The sequence below is a fragment of the Arvicanthis niloticus genome, chromosome 2, assembly GCF_011762505.2.
Source record: "Arvicanthis niloticus isolate mArvNil1 chromosome 2, mArvNil1.pat.X, whole genome shotgun sequence".
Classification (NCBI taxonomy): Eukaryota; Metazoa; Chordata; class Mammalia; order Rodentia; family Muridae; genus Arvicanthis; species Arvicanthis niloticus.
Genome location: NC_047659.1, coordinates 34,843,607 through 34,857,274, shown reverse-complemented (window position 1 = coordinate 34,857,274; position 13,668 = coordinate 34,843,607). Strand labels below are relative to the sequence as shown.

General features: G+C 43.2%; 1 protein-coding gene across 2 annotated transcripts in view; it reads left to right on the top strand.

Moving 5' to 3' along the window:
• The window catches only part of Acvr1 (activin A receptor type 1), a 119,959-nt gene that overhangs the window by 68,502 nt on the left and 37,789 nt on the right, over nt 1-13,668 (top strand). The window lies entirely within an intron of this gene.

Below are 13,668 nucleotides of genomic sequence, written 5' to 3'. Positions count from 1 at the left end.
CTACCTCAAAAACATGCTATTGTTATGTTGACATGAGTATAGCACGTGTTCTACTTTCAGTGACTTAATTTTCTGAATAATGAGAAATTTTGTTAGAATGTCAACAAAACAGTGACCTGTGGTCCTTTGGGTGGTTTAATCTATCTGCAGCAGACCACAATGTGTTAAAGGCCCATTCCTGTGGCAGGGGTGCATCTAGTAAGAGGTCTTCTGATTACTGGGGCTTGCCCTCCAAGAAGTTTGTTGAAGCCCTGCTTTTTCTTTCACACCTGATCAGAGGTAAATAGTCTTCCTCTGCTTCCTGGTCCCAATACACTGTCCTGTATATTGTGTTCATGTTTAGCAGAACCCCGGTGGCAATCATTTATGGACTGTAACCGCCACAACTGTCAACCCAAACAGCCTTTTTCTGTTATTAACTTGATGACTTCAGGTATTTGTTATAGTTATAGAAAGTTGACCAGCATACCTCCTGTTAATACAGTAGTTTTATTTGGGGGGAATTTGATAGACATCGGGACAGTGAATGACATACTTTGTGTTTTTTAGGTATAACAGTTAGATTGAATTTTGCAGACTGTTTAGGTAAATGAATGAGTTGAACCACAATCAGAGTTTACTGGGGTAAAACAACTATGGAGGCACAAGCCTATAATCCCAGCAATTAGTAGGTGGAGACAGGAGGATCAGAAGTTGGAGGTTAACATTGAGCACACAGTAAATTTGAGATGAAGTTAGGCAGAAAACTGCCTCAAAACAACAAGCTCGCTATGACATAGGCTGCATATTTATCTTTGTCTCTTTGGGCTGCTTAACACAATGCCTCAGACTGGATGCCTTATAAGCAGCAGACATTTATTTCTTATAGTTCTCAGTCTATAGAAGGGCAAATTCAAGGTGCTGGGTGGGAGATTCTTTGTCTGTTGAGGACTCGCCACTTATAGGTGGTGCCTTTTCATGGTGTCCAATGGTGGAAAGACTATCTCTTTTATGAGGCCCCTGTCCTAGTTTCATTTCTGTCACTGTGATAAAATACCTTGACAGAAGCAACCTTAAAGTAGGAAAGGGTTTATATCCATGTACAATTCTAGGATAGGGTTTACCACAATAGGGACGTGAAGGCAGCAGGGACTTAAAACAGCTGGTTACATCACCTCCACCATCAAGAACAGAGAGAAATGAGTATATGCATGCTCACTTGCTTGCTTGCTATACTCTGATCTATTTTTCTTTTATGCGTAGTTTAGGTTTCCCTATCTAGGGAATGGTGCTGCCCACAGTGGCCTGGGTCTTTCCACATTAACCAACCCAATTAAAACAGTTCCTTACAGACATGCTCAGCGGTTAACCCAATATAGACAATTCTTTATTGAGACTCTCTTCCTGGGTGACCAGATAACCATCACAGATATACAATCGTACAGTGAGAGTATTAAGTCACATTCTGTTGCTTGTCCTACCTTCTCCTTCTATCACCACAGATTTTGAGGGGATATAAACATTCATACACAGCAGGAACCATTTTAGCTCATGATATATCCAGGCATTTGGAAGTCTTGGGCTTCTTACTTTTATTGATTTCTTCTTTTCTTGCCTTTGTTTCAGAAAGACTGATGACTCTCTAGACCTTTTTGAAAGCCACAAAACAGTTGCAGAAAGAAAGAAAGAGTTAATGCTAAATCTGTGCAATGATATGTCCTGCCTTTGCTTGTTGCTATGTAAATGTATTCCAACTACAAGTCATAAACTCGACCTCAGTGTACACTGGAAGATGTCTGTTTTGTACAAGTGCTTGAGAGCAATTCTCAGCCTTGTTGCAATCAGATGAAACATAAGGCTCATGCCCTTGTTATAAGTTCTTTGGGATACAGGGTCTACTTTATATAATTGATTAGCTCCAAGAAGGCAAATAATTAAACTGGTTAGTGTAGCCAAGTCTGCAGAAAAGTCAGTATTCAGTGTCCTAGGAATTATTTTGTTACACTTTAGACTTATGACTTTGTTGGATCTGTTCCTCCTCTATCCTCCTGTCTGTTCGTTTGTCCATCTGTCTATCCATCTATATATCTTTATCATCTCTCCACCCCACTTGTGTGTGTATGTGTCTCCATTTCTGCCTCCTTCCCTTTCTCTCTTTGTTTTCCTCTTGGGAATCACAGATCCACCACGTGCAGCATTGGAACGTAGCTAATAGTCCAGGAGGTCTCTGAGTGTAAGATACAAGCTGGGTTTGATGATAACATAAGCATGCATCTTACTTGGTTCTTTTTACTGTGAGAACATTTAGATTAGAATGACTAAGGTGGCTCTCATTCTGTTTCTGTTGAATAGTGCTGCTGCAGCCAGTCTGGCTATCTAGAGTCTGTCTAGACAGCTCTCGGCAGTGAGTGTTATTAAAGGCGTTGCAATGCTCTGGTGGGCGTGCCAGGAGGTGCCCTAGAGGATCCTGTCCTGCTGGTACTGAAGGTGATCATAGGAGGAAGTGGCCTCTTGTTAAATAAAGCTGGAAGAATTGGTTGAGTTAGCACTGTTTTCAGCGGGTCGTTTCTGGGGACCTATTTCTTGGTCCTCCCCCCCCCCCTTTAAAATTTCTTATTTAATGCTTTAATGGTCATTACTAAAATAGTCTTAAGAATATTGGAGACTAAGTTATCTGCAAATTCTTCCTCTCCATATGCTATTAAGCAGTGCCTTTTGGTTTCAGTTGAAATCAGGGGTTGATCTGTGGTAGAAGCAAGATGGCAGAGAAGGAAAGCAGAAGAGGGGTAGAGTTGGAACCAGCCAGGAGGGGGAAGAAGAATGGGGAAAGAGGGAGGGAAGGGCAAGAGATGGAAGGAGAGAGGGGAAGGAAGGGGGAAGGAGGGAAGAAGGGTACTTGGGCGGAACCTCTAATTTGGATTCCCCTGCCTCTAGCACTTAGGCTGTGCAGAGTCCAGCAACTGACCTTTTTATTTTATTTTTAATATTTGTAAAAAGCATACAACTTAGATCACACTACTTAGGATTTTTTTGTAAGTTCTATTTTAACTCTCATAGTTTCTGAACTCTGTACACATTTATTTACATTCCCCCAAATTACTCATTTCACCACATTTCTTTCTGTTTTACTTACTGGCATTTTATACGTAGTGATAGGATCCACACAGACACCTCAGTGTAAGGGTATCATGCGCTTTGACTATATTTTTCTCCCCATCTCCTCTTTCTTCCTCACCCCATTTCTCCCCCAGACAAGCAAATGCTTGACTACTGGAAGCAGGTAATAAAGGCTGTTGTTCTGAGCTGATAGGGAAATGGATTGGCACTAAGAGTTTCCTATTTAAATACTACTACTACTACAATGCTTACAGATACTGACCTGAGTGTGGGATGCTGCCCTTCCCCCATAGCATTCTATGAGTACCCTAAGGTGGACTGTTCTTGTCACAGTCATTGCTGGCTTAGATGGTGCTCACTTCTTTCCTCTTTGTGACTTAACTTTGTTACCTGTCAGTGGCATAGTCCACAAAAGGCACTTTTGTATATGTTACTAGGAGTTTAAAACTGCTTGTAATACACTCAACATTTGTAAAGTCAAATTTAGGTATAAAATGCTTAAGTAAAAGAGATAAATAATAGGAAAGATAAAAAATCTGGCGCCAAGTTTTGTAGATTACATATTGAAAAGAAAATAGATTCCCATTTAATATATACCAAGCAGTAGCAGCCATCTAGTAATTATGTCGTACTGAGCCCTCACAACATTCTTATGGCACACAGAAAAGCCACAGGCATTTGTTATAATAAGTTTCAGTGTATAGACTTGGTCCATGAAACAAACGAAGGCCACATGGCGGCATGCTCCTACTCAGGACACTGAGTTGAGAAGATAGCTTGAGCCCAAGAGTTCAAGATCAGCCAGGACAATACAGGGAGACATTGCTACAATCAGGCCAGCAAAGAGAGATGGAAGAGGACTGGACAGTCAGCTTGGGAGGAGTTTGAGTCAGAACAGCTGAGTTGACCTGCCAGCCAGAGCTAGGAAGAGATGAACTTATTCAGCAGTAAGTCCCCGAGGCTGAAAGCATTCTAGTCCTGGATAAGATTGGACAGAGGCTAGAAGCTTCCGGCCTAGGTTAGCAGACAGGCAATAAGCTTCAGAGACAGCAGTTAATATAGGAAACTAAAAGTTACCATTGCAGTTCAAAACAGCATGCAGTACTGGTAAATATGTATAACTTTCACGTGCCAACTTTCCTCTTATCTTTCTGTTTTTCAAAATGTTTTTATATTTCCTATCTCATTCTCTACACTCCCTCCATCCATGATGCTGGAGACCAAATGCTTACGTTTTGTAAATGTTGATTAGAAATTGGGTTAGCGTTTTGGTAATTGGTTGAAAGCAGTGACTGAGATAGCATGTGAACGCACTGTAGAATATCCCCCAAGTTCTGCAGACCTGGGCAGGACGATACAAAATGAAAAGATTCCTTTTTCCATCCAGATATGGGGAATTAGAAAATGCTGTTTCTTATAGCTACCTTTTGACAGCTACAGGTAACATTTATTGGATAATTAGTGTGTTTCACTTACTGAGTTTACTGCTTTATATGATTTCCCATATTATTGTTCATTTTTCATAACCCTACTCTACTAAGACAGGATTTTTTTTTCTTTTTTTTTTTTTTTAGGCTATACTTTTAGATCAGTTAAAGCTCCTGATGTTGCACAGCCAACACAGGTGTAATATGAGAAATGGTGCCTGTGAGCTTCAACTATTAATCCCCTTTAAAAGTTCGCTATTTATTTATTTATTCATTTATTCATTTATTCATTCATTCATTTATTTAGTTGTGACTTGGTAGCATCCATCCACATTCATTTCCTATACGGTGCATGCTGGGATCCAGCCTAGCACCATTTGTTGGAGAGGGTAAGCAGAGGTCCTGAGATGGCCAACAATGAGTGAGGCCCTTTTACCTGGCCTTGTGATTTCCAGGTCTCTTCTCTGTCCTCCAGGGGATCATCTCTCATTTTCATTATCCGTACAACTCTAGCTGCAGGGAGAGTTTTGTTTGCTCTCACAGAGAAGAGCACTTGAGTTCTAATTACCTGTATATTCTTGCCTTTCCTTTCCACTAATAAGACTAATCACGCTCAAACACTGCTATTATGCCACCAGGGAGAAGGTGGAGTCTCCGACAAACGTCTCTCCTTTTGTCCCCATGTGCGTTTGCAGGTGGAAACCATGACACAGAGATTAAAATGGTGCATTGCTTTTTTGGAAGTATTTCAAAGCGGAGATAGCCCCCAGTTTATTGACTTGACGAACCACAGTTAGATCTGAAGACAGCAAGGAAGTCCAGACTTGGGCTCAGTTTTCTTGCAGATTTTGCCCCTAAATTATTTTCTGTGTTGACTGGATTGTGGACTTTCCAGACCATCACCACTCAGACTTTCCAGCCCAATTACCCAATGGAGGAGGGAAGGGATAAGTTCAATGGACTTTTTGTTAGGGTTCACAAAGGTGCCCCTCTTTGCCAGTGGGGAGGAGAATAGAATGAACCTTTCTTTGAGTTTCTCGTTATTGAGGCTTCAGGAAGTTCTTGAAGGGGTGAATGAGTGTAAAAGAAACGACTCAATATTGAGTCTGTTGCTCCCATCCACTCCTTGTTACCGTTAATTTATCCCTTTTGTTCAGAACAAAGTCTTTTGCTTTACCATATCATCAAATTAGTTTCTTAAAGGAGAGACATGAGACGCACTGGACTGTCTGCCATCAGTAGGACCTAAACTCAACTATCTGATGAAGCCGCACACTCTCCCAAAGTTGCTTCCGGTGTTTTGTTTTGTTTGTTTTATTTTTATCAGGTTTTCTTTTGTAACAAAGTGATTTGTCCATGAACTGCTGCAAAGGTGAACAGCATAACAAAGGTTTCTTTCAGCCGCTCCTTGGGAAATGTCTGCTTCTACCATGAACTAGAGCAGCATCCACTAATTTAAGTGGAGACTTTAAGAGCAGAGTGGGTAGTGCTCACCAAAACTAAAGATCAAATAAAATCACAAAGGGAACAAATGTGCAGGCAGATGAGGTGACTTTGCTTGTGGTCAGCCGTGGCATATAGGGCAAAAGTATCCAGGCCTTCCCTTTGTGAAGGTGACCTCTAATGTGTGAGAGGCCATTTTCTCTGTAGAAGAACTAGTGATTCAGGACACAGGAGACCTGTCAGGTGTCATGTCTGCATCTTTCACTTTGGGGGGGGTGGGCAAGGTACTGTGAAAAAAAACTAGAAATTAATTTGCAAATCTCAAAGCACTGCTAACTGCCCTCCGGAACTCCCCCAGTAGCCTGGGATGACCCACACAAGCTTCCATAGATAATGCTTATCTTAATTATCATAATCATCCAGAACTCGAAACCTTCCAAGATCATGTAAGACACAAGGCCATGTGCTTTTCCTAATTCTCACTATGACTCATGGCTAGAAACATTTGGGGTAGGACCCAGGGCAAGCACAAAGACACGCATATCTGAAAAGATAGCATCATGAAGCAGTAACTGCTTTTATTCTTTTCCCTCCTTAATTCAACCTGTTATTTTTCACAGGAAAGCAAAACAAAACAAAAGAAGTCCAGCTGTCTTTGCTACTGTGTAATGGGTTAGAACTGTAATAGGGAAAAGGCCAGTGAGCTCCCTAAAAGTTCTCTACCAGGAAGTTCTGCTGAACCTTGGGAGGAAGCTTTGACTCCCAACCTTAGCCCCTGAAACTGGAATCCTATCTATCTATCTATCTATCTATCTATCCATCCACTTTTACAATTTCCTCCTCTCTCTCCAAGCCAGTTAACTTGACAGAAAGAGGGAAGTTTAATATTTACACCTTTTCAGCCTAGGTCACAACCGGGGACAGCTGTGGCCTGAATCTAATCAGCTGAATCTAAGCCCAAGAGGAGAGTGTCTCCCAGAGCTAATGCTGCAGATAAGGCTTTTGAGGGTTAGTGTGGAACATGAACTTGCCAGGATATGTGTATTTGGGGGATGTGGGAGGGAGAAAACAACAAGGCTAAGATAGGGAGATGATTCTCTTGGGAATATGGCGATGAAGTTCACCTTAAACAACAGCCACGCTCTTGTAGCTTTTATTCCAATGGTAGTTTTGGGGGGAAGGGCAGTGGAAATGGCTTCTTCCCTCTTCCCTTACTTGTTTTGTCTTTGGAGTTCTGGTTCCTACTTTAGGACAAATTGAAAGCCATGGAAATCTACAAATTTATTCAGAGAAGTTATGACGAATAGAAAATGCCAGCACTCCACAGTTGGGTTTTGAATTTGCTTATGAGATGTAAGACTCTGCAGAATGCCCTGTAGCCTTCCAGTCATGATTCCCTTCCCCTTGACTTCAGAAATGCACAGTTTCAGTTATGCAAGTTAGGCTCATGCTTGACGGTCTGTTGGTGTCAGTTTCAGAAGGTTCTTGGCTGGGTATAGGAATCAGGAAAGCGATACAGCCAATCATCATCATTGAGACAACTTTCTTTGTGTTGTGCATCTGTGCCAGCATTTCACCTTTCTGTATTCCTTATCATACTATTCAATGGAGGCAGAGCCTACTTACACCTTGTTGGTGCAAGGAAATACATGAAGCAACTTGTTCACCGAGAAAGCTTTAGACTGAGGGGCTGAGGGTTGGTTGTGTTCACTGTGTTACCTCTAGTGCCTAAGACATTGGCTCATCTACAGTGGTGGTTTGAATATGAGCCCCCATAGGCTCATATATTTGAATGCTTAGTCACCAGGGAGTGGCAGTACTTGAGAAGGATTAGGAGGTGTGGCCTTGTTGTTGTGCTACTGGGAAATTTTGAGGTTCTAAAGGCCCAGGTCAGGCCCAATCTCTATCCCTTTTTCTACATCTCTGGATCAGGATGGAACTCTCAGCTACGGTTCCTGCACCATGAGTGCCACCATGCTCCTGCCATGCCCTTGACACAGTGGTAATGAAACTCTGCAAACAAGACCCCAGTTAAACTCTTTCATTTATAAGAGATACCTTGGTCATGGTAGACCAGCAAGAGAACAGTGACCAAAACATCTATCTTTAGTGCTCAGTACACATTTGACAAACAAAAAATGCTCTCTCTCTCTCTCTCTCTCTCTCTCTCTCAAGTCATTCATGTTGAGTGCAGAACAAGAGCTGTTTAAGAGCCTCCAGTCAGTGTGAACACAGCCACATCCGTGATGCACATGTAAGAAGTGGGTTCTGGTGTCCAGAAGTCACAACCCAGCTGTGTAAACCTGAGGTTATCGCACAATCCTGGTACTCTCCGTCCAGGAGGTTCTCACCTCAGACGTTGGGATTGGCAGTCCAGGAAGGAAGTGCTATAAGGATGAACAGGCACTGAGCCAGCAAGGAAGGGATTCAGGAGTGCCTTGAGGGAGGAGATGGGCGGAGTCCTGAGAAGTGGGAGCACAGAGTAGGGGGTGGTAAGGATTGTGGAGAATGTGAGTCAGGGGAGGGATTCCTCAGGACTGAGAGTCCTAGACCTGCCTGCAAGAGTGCAGAGCCCTGTGCCTAAGGTGATTGCCACTGAAGGCAGTGGTGGGTTACAGAATAGGTTGATAGGGATAGATCATGGGCCATGGCAAGATGAGGAGAAGGAGAAGGAAAAGTAAGTCCTTCCATGGTTGATAAAAGTATCCATGTATTTATTATTTTGCATGTGTGTGCATGTGCCCTCATATGCCGTGGTTTGTCCATGGGGATCAGAGGACAACTTTGTGGAGTAAGTGCCCTACTTCTATGTTCATGTAGTTTCCATGGATTGTATTCAAGCCGTTAGGCTTGCACTCTTACCCACTGGTCTATGTCTCTTGCCGATGGCTGCAGTTTTGAAGCCAACTGATCCACACGCTGTACTTTCAAAGGCATCCCAAGTAACACAACCGAGTAGGGGCAACTGAAAAAAACAAACAAGCAAATTCACAAAGTAAAGCTTCATCACAGGTAGCTCATACATAATAAAAACAACAGCAGCACAGCAATAATAACCTAATCATTCCATGGCCACTTTTCTTATGAAAACGAGAGTCTGGGCCGCTGACTTTCCTAGCAACTTTTGCAGGACATTTAAACCCTTCTTAGCTGGCCCTTTGTTCCCAGGTTGCCATGGAGTGTCAATAAGAGCAGCTCAGAATAACCCAGACAGGGAACTGAGAGGTACAGCGTGCTCACTGGCATGCCGGCTGGCCAGGTTACCCTGTTTTCCTTGCTCTCATCTTAGGAGGAGCAGTGGGCAGCTGGCTGGCTTGGCAGCTGGGCAAGGTGCATGTCTGTTGGCTGCCCAGAGTTTGAAATACAACCAAGACTTGCCTCCCTTCTGAGCATGGCAGCTGATAGCATCTGAAAATTGTTCACTGAGCAGCTGTCCCTTTGTATACTAGCACCTGGCCGACTGCCACTTAGGACGATGCAGACTCACTTGGTAGACAGGTGAGATGCCAAGCTGACTTTAATAGTTCGTAGGAAGATCTGGGGACTTTGGCCCTGCTTAAAGAATGAAAAGAACAACACAAACAAATAAAAAAAGAAAAGAAAGAAAAGAAAAAACAAGCAAGCAAGCAATATATTTTGAGCAGGTTCATGTTATACTTGTGGTTGGTGGGGTCTCAGTGAGCATCTATGTCAAGCATGATTCTGAAGCCTCCATATCTCTTTGGGCTCACCTAAATAACGGTCTAATAGACTGTCGTATAAGTTTCTCTTAGAAGGAAAAACAGGCATCATTTCTGCTTTAGAAAGTGAAGCATTGGGTTAACCTGTTTTATTTCATCTCGTAACTGCTCTTCAGTTCCCAGTGATTGTCCGTGGATGGCTCCTATGAGGTGTTTCCTTGTTAAATTCTTATTTCTCAGGATTGTGGGCTTGTGCGATTATAGAATGGAATCCCGCTGTGCTGAGCATGGGCTCTCCCTTTGAAATTCCTTCCGGTTCCTTCTGGGTTTTCATTTCTTCAGTGGGCTTGGCATACTGTGAGGATGGAAGTGGGCTCCGCAAGGAAATACTTCTGAAATGACTGCTGGTGTTAAAGCTACTATTTAAAAGTGACCCTCTGTGGATACTTGGGTTATCTTTAGGCCGTCAGTGATCCTGTGGCTACAAGGGCCAAAGGGAGTCTTCGGAAACTCTTGCCTCTTGTGTTTAGATATTCTTGCTTCCCAGCCAGAGGCCTCGTGACACATCTCAGATTTAGTGGTGTTCCTCTGCCAAGGTCCAAGATGATTGTAGAAGCTAGGAATGGCTCAGCGTGCTGCTGAGATTGAGGTGGGAGGGTTGAAGGAGCAGTTCATGCATAGCATGTGAGAAAGGCTTTCTCTTTTTCACATTAAGTGCAGGCACCTGGAACCTATCTTTGGGCTAGGGCTAAAAGAGAGGCTCAAAATGGCCCAAACTCAACCTTCTCATGGTGACTATAGTGTCTTTAATCTATGACAAGTAAGCCAGTTTTCTCCAATGTGCTGACTTTTTTTTTTTTTTTTTTAATTGTTAACATTAGACTAATTGAGAAGGAGTTTCTGAGGTTGCAAATGTCGGCACAAATATGCACAAGGCATATACATATGCAACCAGGAGCATGGGATCCTGTCTTCCTTGGCCAGCCATGGGACTCCGAACTATATCAGGACTTAGGAATGAACTGGGAAATTGGGTGGGATTTGGAAGTAATGGTATGAGATGTTTGGACTGTACTCAAGTTCTTTCTCATTTTCTTAACTGATAATTACTTTATCTCCATCTAGGAGAGATGAAAGAAGTCTTGACTTCATTGTTTCCTTTGCTTCTCAGGGGTGACATAGGGCAAGGAGGAGAAGAGAATTCACTAGTTCAAGACATTTTACCTTCACCTCTGGGCACTAGAGCAGGCCTCTTCTGGGACTGTTGTTAAGCAAACTGGAGCCCTGCACAATTCTGGGAGGGTTTATCCCTGGCCAAAATATCCCTGAAGGGTAGAAGGATGGGGTAGAAGGTTTTTGTGGCTTCTAGATCCCACATTGATGATCCTGGAGAGGATCTGGGTCCTGAATTCCTATCAAAAGTTAGAACAGGACACAGGGAAAAGACATGCAAAGATAGGCACTGGGGCATTCAGTCACTCCTTCATTGGCTAGCCCGAATGGAGAGGTCCTTGTTTAAGGTTTTTTGTCAAACTGAAAATTTCAGTTTAGAATCAGGTAGGAAACCTCAGAGGCAAGCCCACCGAAATGGGAGAAGCAACAGAATTAGCTGTCTGAGCCAGCACCTCTCCCTGCACCATCACAGTGTCCAGGTTGAGATGGAGGAATCCCTAGCTTCCTGCTCCAATCTCTTCCCAAATCCAAAGAGAACAACTTCTTGGAACCATTCCTAATTCACTGGGACTGTGGCCTTCTTCCTTCTGGCTCTGCCATGCTCCCTAAAGCGTAGTTTTGTTCAGACACTGGCACTGGCTTGTGTGGAACAACAGTAATGTATTTGGCCCACGAAGCTACTCTTCTAAATGTAATTCCCTTCAGGCCTGTAACCCTTTGTTCTGTGAAGCATTGCTTCAAGAGGCTTGAAGACAAAGTGAAGAGGTGGAGTTATCTTGTGATTTGCTTCCAGGTTGACAAGTTGCCTAGGTTAAAGAAAGCTAAGTCTGTGCTGCTTTCAGAGGGTCATCAGGAGCATAGGAAAACCTGGGCAATATTGTGTATAGTCACTACCCACAGTGTTTCTTAATCCCTTTGACACTCGAACACAGGATGAACTTTTGGAGGTGTAGCTCCTGCAATAGGCTTAATATGTATGGATTATTACATAGAGACAAGGAGTCAGCCCAGGCACAAATTAAACAGATGGCACCTTCCCCTCATCCCACTCAGCTTCAGTGGTTCAAATGCAGGATGACTCAGGGAATCATCATGTAAAGCAAAGCACAGAGGGAAAAGCGGGGACTCACTCTTATCCATCCCCTCCTAACTTACCATCCAAAAAAAAAAAAAAAAAAAAAAAAAAAAAAAATGGCAGCAAAGACCAGGGGCAGATTTTCTCTCTGGGGGCAGCCAGGTCTCTTGGGTCTCTCTCTAAACTGATTGGCCTTGAAGGCACTTACTGTGTGTTAATGACCTTGATCACAGGAACATCCTAGCAGCCCACAAAGTCCACAAAGTAGCCAGCCTAATGAAGACCACCCACAAAGCCCAGCTGCTTTGAGTGCATTAAAGAGTTCCTTACTTAAGGAACTCTTACACTTTACTTGTGGCCTTTGGTAAACAAACAAGCTCTCTCTCTCTCTCTCTCTCTCTCTCTCTCTCTCTCTCTCTCTCTCTCTCACACACACACACACACACACACACACACACACACACACACATCAAATACACAGACATCCAAACATCACACACACACACACACACACACACACACACATCTTATGTTCTCATAGAAAGTACTGATTTTCCACATATTGGGAACCTGAGAAGTGAACACACTTGGTGGTGTGACAGGCCCCTCTAGGAAGAAATGATTTGCACAGACATGCCAGTAGGTGACTAAGCCTTGCCTGAAGATCTGTGTTGACATTTGAAGACTTTATGGGCCCAGTCTGCTCTGAAAACAGCTTCAGGTCTCTTCCTACCCCTGAATGTTTTCTGTGAATGGAAAATTCATGCTGAAGCAAATGTCCACCAGGTTGGTAGTGCCAACTGCGGAGGCTGCTGCTGGTAGCTGTGGCTTCCGTCCTCATGTTGCTGAGCATCAGAGCAAAGGGCCAGCAGTCCTGGAAGATTCAAATGCTGGGCTCCAGCATGCGATGTGAGATCGTCTCCATAGGTTCAGAGCTGTCAGTGAGGGAGTAGACATCCACGAGGAGGAAGGGGTTCCATAAAGCAAGCCCCTGAGAGTCTGTACCAGGAAGAGGCTTCCTGAGTACTCCCAGGTTTTGAAGAGGGCAGGGTGGAGAGCTGGATGAGTCAGACCATATAGTCTGTTTTGCGAATAATGGAAGCCAGAGACCATCAGGCCTGTGAGGTTGCATGAATGAGCATGTCACTTACAGAGTTAGAGAACACTCAGGAGGAGCACATTTGGAGTAGCTACATCCTGAGTACACAGGTCTTGGACTTTCCTGTTGTTCTATTTTATAGTCTTTTTTTTTTTTTTTTTTTTTTTTTAACTGTCTCTCTTTTTCTCATAACTCTTGAAATCTGTTAGTTTCTTGGCTTTACAAGTTTGCTAAGTTTCGGTATCTCTGGTTTTTGTTTTTGTTTTTTGTTTTTTGTTTTTTTTTTTTTTTTTGAATAAGATGCTGATTTCCTAAAGGAATATGGAGACTAAGAGAGCATTTGGGCCCCTGGTGTATTTTGTTCCTGAATGTATGTAGCCTGCCTTCTTGCCAGAGGATCAAGTGCCCTTCAGTAGGCATTCCAGATAGACCTTTGTGTTTCTGTCTGAGGAGCAGGCTTGCTGGCAATGAAACCTGGCATTGCAAAATCCTCCCTTAAGCCTTTGTTTAATGCCAGAGATCTCAAATGCTCGCAGATTCTGGAGAGGTGCCAAACAGTGCTCCCAGATTAGGAGCAGGGTGGAAGGACTCCCATCATCTATAAACCTAATATAAACTGCCATTTCAAATGAATGAATCGTGTGGACTGCTGGAAGGAGGCCAAGGATGTTTGGA